Below are 7,099 nucleotides of genomic sequence, written 5' to 3'. Positions count from 1 at the left end.
TAATAAAATATTTATAATCATCTCATTAATCGATTCAAGAATCGATTAATAATAATACTACAGAGTATCCCCCCAGTGTCAGAGAATTATACTCTGAAACGACATAATATTTTACATAAAATTTTGAATATTACTCTATTTACATCATTGAAAATAATATTTTATACTAACAACCTTGCTTAGCTAATAATGTTAATAACTAACATAAGTTGCCAGTTTTGCTGGAAAGTGTACATGTCTTCCAGACCTAGTCACAATTTTGTCGGGTTCCTTGGGAGAATGATTTTTTTCTGTATGTAAGGATTTGGAAATTCCAGGTTTTACAACCCGTAAGTTTGATTCAACCTTCTCTGTAGTAGGAATCAAATATGCTGGCTTTACACGGTCTATGGACACAGTAGATTGCCTGCCATTTAGTTGAATTGTAAGGTTTTTAGCTGATCGCTTCAAAACCTTATGTGGACCTGTATAGGGTTGACATAAGGGAGGTTTTACACAATCCACTCTTAAAAACACGTGAGAACAAGTGCTTAGTGAGGGATTAACGTAAAATGTAGTTCGTCCATGAGCAGATGTTGCAATTGGATTCAATTCACGCATGGTGTTTCTAAGACGATCAACAAAAATATCATCACATGGTGGAATGATGGATGTTTCTAGCATGTCGCTTGGAAGTTGAAGAGTTGTTCCGTATACCNCATATTTTTTTAAGTTTACCATTGAAATAATTGCAGTGAAAACTGCGGAGATAGACTAATAAAGAGCTGAAGCGGAATACCTGGCCAATAAAGCAACCTCCGTGAATTATGCATTATACATTATATATATATAGAACATTTGACATCATTGACCAATGACATCATTTGACCAATAGGTAACTAGTGATATCATCACAATTTTCTTTCGTTTGCAATTGATCGTCATTATTTTCTATTTGCTCTTGATAATGTGTATAAGTTACTTATACTTTACGTTTCACGTTGAAAATACTTAAAATGACATCTCAATACTTATACATACTATGCACAGCACACTTTTTGTTCTTTCTCATAATTCTAACTTTTTTGATTTCCTGAGCCAGGAAGAGCAGCATTCTTTTTCTTCTTTCTTACTTTCCAAGAACGAGTCAGGATGCTTCTATCGAAAAGAAGTCAACAATTTTCCGCATGCTGCCCTCCGATGCCTGAGTCTCCTGACCCCACGTGGCGAACGCTAATAAAAAAAATGGCGCAATCTCTGCCAAACGTTCTTTTATTTTTATTCTTTTCTCTCCATAATGTTCGAAAGAACGTCGTTGAGTTCGGGAGAGGGTTTCTCCCGCGGAGGATTTATGGAAAGTACCATATATCACTCTGCATGGCTAAGTCCGCCTTCTGCGCGTATTATATTTTGATCGGTTATTTCTCGCCAAGCATTTTATAGAGAAAGACAATTTAATCTTCGCTCGCACCGTGAACTTCCGCTCTTCCAGAATAAAACATATTTGCCTCCAATGCACGCGCGAAGGATTTCTAGTATACTGGAATAGAGCAGTATAAACTCAATGAAGAGGTGAAGAATATTACTCAATAATCATGAAGTCGCCTAATTGCCTAAATCTGATTTTATTTCCCTCCAACGTGATAAAAAAGATTCATAAGATAACGGTCTTTTTTGAACTCGTATTTGTACACGTTTGTATCGAATTATATGAGGTTTGTTTTTTTAAGTAAGGGCCGTTTGAAAATAAAAACCAAAGGAAAGAAAATTTTCAAGAAGCAAATTTATTTTCAGATTCTACATGCGTTTCTTTTTTTTACAACCTAGTTTGAACATTTAAAGTAACTTACAGCTAGATTTAGAATTCCCTCTTAATAGAAACTTGCCACATTTTCCGATAACTAAGAGGTCACGGTTGTCTTCTTCGTCATCGTTGTAGTGGTTGCCGTCAAAATGATGCTTGAAATATCGGAAAAGATGAAAATTACTCAGATCAAGGTCTGAGCTGTAGGGAGGGTGGTCCAAAACTTCCCAGCCCAAAAGAATCCAATAAAGCTCAGGTCCAAGCTGCAGAGAAAGCCATTGCCATGGAGTAGCAAAATTCCCTGTCAGCATGGCATGACTTCATGAACTTCACAAATGTGTGAATGCTTTAGTATATATGCAACAAACGGGTTTTTTGTGATCTAAAAATAAATCAATGATCGTACCTCGTACAGGGCAGGTGATATGTTAGACTTAAACATTTCAAAAACACAGAACTGACGATACAGTTTACCTACACAGCTGCAACTGAACACAATTCTTCCCAAAGAATGCCGGGTCATGACGCAAGCACTCGTTGCGACGCTCGCGTTACCTATAAGTGCACAGAACAAAATGGCCCTTACTTAAAAAAAATAATAAAAAAATAAATAAATAAATAAAATTAAAAAATACTCGTATTTGTGACTGTATTTATTTTGCTTTAATTTAATTTAATCGTGTTAATAGCTTAACATAAATCATTATCTATTGATTTTTAATTTTCATCTAAGAGATTTCATTGAAAAATTTCTCGATTTCAATTAATAAAAATTAAGAATTTTGCGATGTAAATAGATATTTCTCGCCAAGTATTTCATAATGTTGCAATGTGTAAAGGGCTCGCAAAAAAAGAAAAAAAAAAGTAATTAACACTTTATTTAGATGAATTTAATTAAAATAAAACACATACACTGTGCATGAAGAAAATAGAGAAAAAAAAGAAATTTATTTAAAGGATGAAATTAGAAAAAATTACTTCATGCTTGAGTCCCGAAAATCGAACTAACAACTCTCTGAAAAGTTCCCCAAACGACAACCAGGGCGGCGCCACTGACACCCGAACTGTCTAAGAGACAGGTTAGTTACAATAGAGATTTTCATGAACCATTTATTTTAAATTTTGTTTTAACTAACAGTGAAAAATATCTGTCAATTATTCACGCGCGAGGAATTTCCAGTTGATAGAATTTAAATAGAAGCTTAATGAAGAGGTAAAGATCATGGAACGATCATGAAGTCAAAATGCAAAATTTAAGAAAGTATATTTTTAAACGAATCTCTCGTTTTACATTCGAGCCCTGTTATTGTGAACTATATGCGGAATCAGCAATAAGTCCACAATAAATGGTAGATCATTATATCCAAATTTTTGAAAAATTATTTATTTTAACATCTAACAATAGTATTGTCGGAAATAGTGATTGCGCTAGTACAAATAATTTGTTTATAAATTATTAACTGATTAAATATATAATAAATCAAATATTAAAAAAAAAAATTAATTAATTTGTTGATTTGTTGTTATATTCTATTGAAAAAATTTAATACTTTTCGAATTTTAGTCATTCGATATTAAGTAGAGTTTACTAATTTTCGTATCAACAAACAGTAAAGAATCCAGTATTTTCTAGTCCTAGTTTTTCGATAGAACGTCCAGTATTTTTCCAGTCCAAAATTTCTTCAAGAAGTTGCGAAGTTTTATAAAATAAATACTTTAACGTCAACTTTATAAAGTTACATTCTTTATTTCAAATTAATCGCAAAACTCTAAAAATTAGATAAATAGTGTAAAAGTTACAGCAAAAAAGAACAAAGGAGTTGTTGCTCATTTTTTACACAGTCATAGCATAGAAAAGAGTTCGAAATTTGCTTACTTTCGCTGACAGGAATATACAGTAGTGCACAACAGGAGTACAGGAATATGCAAACGTACCTTAATATTTTAACAGTTTCTTTTGTAATATTACTCTGTAACTATTTATATTCCAATATTAAAGATTATTTAAAAAGTAAAAAAAGGAAAAAAGTTAAAAGTTGAAATTTGGCAAAAATTCCGAAATTGTGTCCGATTATTTTGTCTAAAATAATGTATTATTTTTTCAGTTTAAATATTTATTTTAAAACAAGTTATTATTTTTTAGGGTTTAATTATTTTGCTACTAATAAAGATATTATTGGATAAATATTTCATTACGTAAAAAGATAGCTTCGATAAAAATACCTGCTCTTTTCAGATATTCCAGAAAAACTAAATTTATAAGTTTGAAGAAACCAGGTTTGATGAAAAGCTGAATGATTCTTTCTCTCGTTAAAGTTTAAATTGAAATGACACTTTAACTGCTCGAAAATTTAATAAAAGAGAAAACATTTAATAACTATCACAAGCATTTACAAATAAAGAAATAAACATCATTTCGTTGTTGCATGGACTCATTTTACTTAACCGGGTTTTTTTCCCACTTCAGTTCAGTTCTTAAAATAGCTAATGTGAACAAATAAAGATATCGGTTTACATGTCGGTTTCTAAACAGTAGTATTTTTTTTCCAGTTTGCATTTAATTCTAAACAAAATATAAAATATTATATACACTGATTAATATTTTGTGCCTGTCTCTTGGCTGTAAATGCTTGATAATATGATCAAAATTTTTCAATATTCATTTAAAAATACAAGTAATATAAGTGAGTCATTTTTTTTAAAAACGATCTCAGCATTTATATTTTCAGTATTAAATTTTTATTTATTTTGTAGTTTCATTACATTTATATGCTTTTTTTATATTATTTTTATAACCAAAAGTGTTTCATTTTCATTTATTATATTTTAAAGAATTTGCAAGTGTGTAAGGCAATGCCTTGATCTTAAAGAAAACAAACTCTAAAAACAAATCAAGAATTTGAATTTTTACGTATTCATTTTCTTATTTTTATCCTTAACTTCGTTAATATAAACTTGCTTCGGTTAATGTTTTTCATAAAAAATACCTTTATTCCTTTATTATTTCTATTCTTTTATTATTCTTATTCTTTTATTATTCTTATTCTTTTATTATTCCTATTCTTTTTTATTATTTTATTATCCCTATTCTGTTACTAATCGTATTCTCTTGTTTTTATTATTATTTTTAAAAATATTATAAATTTAAAAATTATAATTATTTTGCAAACAATCAAAGTATTTCGAAATCATCAAAGTCTTATCAAGGTTAGATCAACAAGAGTAAAGAAGGAAGTAAGATCATCAATCTAACATCAAAGTATTTCGATTTCTATTTTTTGCTATTATTGGTGACTGATTTTTGAATGTTGATTAAAATTTTGAGTTCTACTCAATGTATATGCATTGAGGAGAATCCTTACACGAGCCTATTTGTAAATAGGCAATCGTGTATTAAAACTTTAATTGAAAAAAAAATTAAGAATTCAAGCGAAATGAAATATGTGTTTATTATTATTATTTTTATAACCAAAAGTGTTTAATTAATGACGTAGTGTATTACACAATAATTCAAAAATAAAAGGAAGAAAATTAACACAGCAATGTTTGACAAGTGCAATACTTATTCATGATTTTCAAAAAATAAAAGATAATCTCTCAACCATGGAGATTAAATTTCCTATCTTAATTATTCACCCATTCATCAATACCCATCAAAGCTTTGAAAAGATTCTTTTTAATCATTAACCCTTTTATAATCACAGCAGTTCAACTAGTGCAAGTTCATTCCACTTTCACAAGAGTGGCTGTCGAGTGGCGAGAAAAATTAAAAAGAGCGCCATAAAAGGAGCCGAAAAAAATTTATAATCCTTCAAAAAAAACATTTTCAAAGCTCGAGTTGTCTTTATTATAATTATGACTCAAACTATAAGACCTCCTATGCATCTTATTAAGATCAAGATGTCCTGCCCCATTTTCAAGTTCTCATATCCAGCTCTGAAGACATTTTGTTCTTTTTATTTAATTCCCTTGTTAACTCGCTCCACTGCTTCTGGTTGTGATGGTGGTCGTTTGTGACGCGAACCAATTGCAGATCGGATTGAGTGGTGGCCGACTCCGCCTTTTCCGACGCTGCGTGGGGAGTCACGTGAGTACCAGAAACCAATCCTCCCATGGGAATAAAGGGACCTGGAGACAGTATTGCTGCGACATCAAGGCGCTTGTCAAAACATCTCATTAAGCAATTAGAGGGGAAATGTCCTACGCATAGAATAATCACGTAACAGCTTTTCATGAAACTTAATAAACTCTATTATTACTCTAAATTTCATGGTTTAGAAATTAAACTTTGAACTAAAATGAATTTGTGTTATTAATAAATGTACAATCCTTTTTTCTTCATCGATTGATAATAAAAATATTATTAAATTTGTAGTGATTTAACTAAGAATATTATTTTATAAAATTAGGGTAGATTATTTATGCGAGGTAATGTATAAACAAATTTTATTCAAGTATTTTCAGAAAATTCTTAGTTAAAAGAAATAGAATTCATAATGATATTAATTATAGAAAGCATGTAATAGAAATTTATTATAATGCTGTTAAATTAAGAATACAAAAAAAAAAAATTATTTTAATTATATGCTCTGCTTATAATAGAATTAATAGTTCCTTAAAGTCACTCGGAGAAAAAAATTCTGGTAAAATTACCACACTGAATGATAATGGCATTTCCTGTTTAAAAAAAGAAATTTCTTTTTTAGAAAAGCATGATTCTGATAATATAACTCAAAAATACTGTATTTATATCAATCAACTGGAAATCTTAGAGTTCATTTGGTTGAGGTTAGCAGGAAATTCTGGTTTTTAAAATTATAGTTATTATTGCGAAATATTTAGTAAAAGATAGAGAACTGATATGTAAATTTAAACGAATAAATAGTTTTTACGCATTGTGTATCATGATAAAATTTTTTCACTTATATCATGATAAAATTACCTAATTTTAACGCATTAATCAAATTTTAACGCATGTAACGAAATTATACTTTTATGTTTTGCTAAATTTACAAAAATCATTAAAAAACGCTTAGGTAAAAATTACTGAGCTTTTTTATCTCCCCGTAGAGCCAGAAATATGGTGCATTTTACCATATTCTGGTAGCTTTGACCATACTTTGTTTCTCAGTACACTTTGGACTGTAGATTTTAAATTTAACTTCAACTTTATTCAATTTAAGTTTTATATTTTGCATTTGATAGGATTTAGCGTTTAAAGTAACTTTTACTCTTTTTAAAGTAGGAACATGATGTAATATAAATATTTCGATGATCTAACTAAGATAAATTTCATGTTTTACCCTTGTTGGAGCT

This window comes from Parasteatoda tepidariorum, chromosome 4 (genome assembly GCF_043381705.1).
Source record: "Parasteatoda tepidariorum isolate YZ-2023 chromosome 4, CAS_Ptep_4.0, whole genome shotgun sequence".
Taxonomy (NCBI): Eukaryota; Metazoa; Arthropoda; class Arachnida; order Araneae; family Theridiidae; genus Parasteatoda; species Parasteatoda tepidariorum.
Note: the sequence above shows the minus strand (reverse complement) of the source record.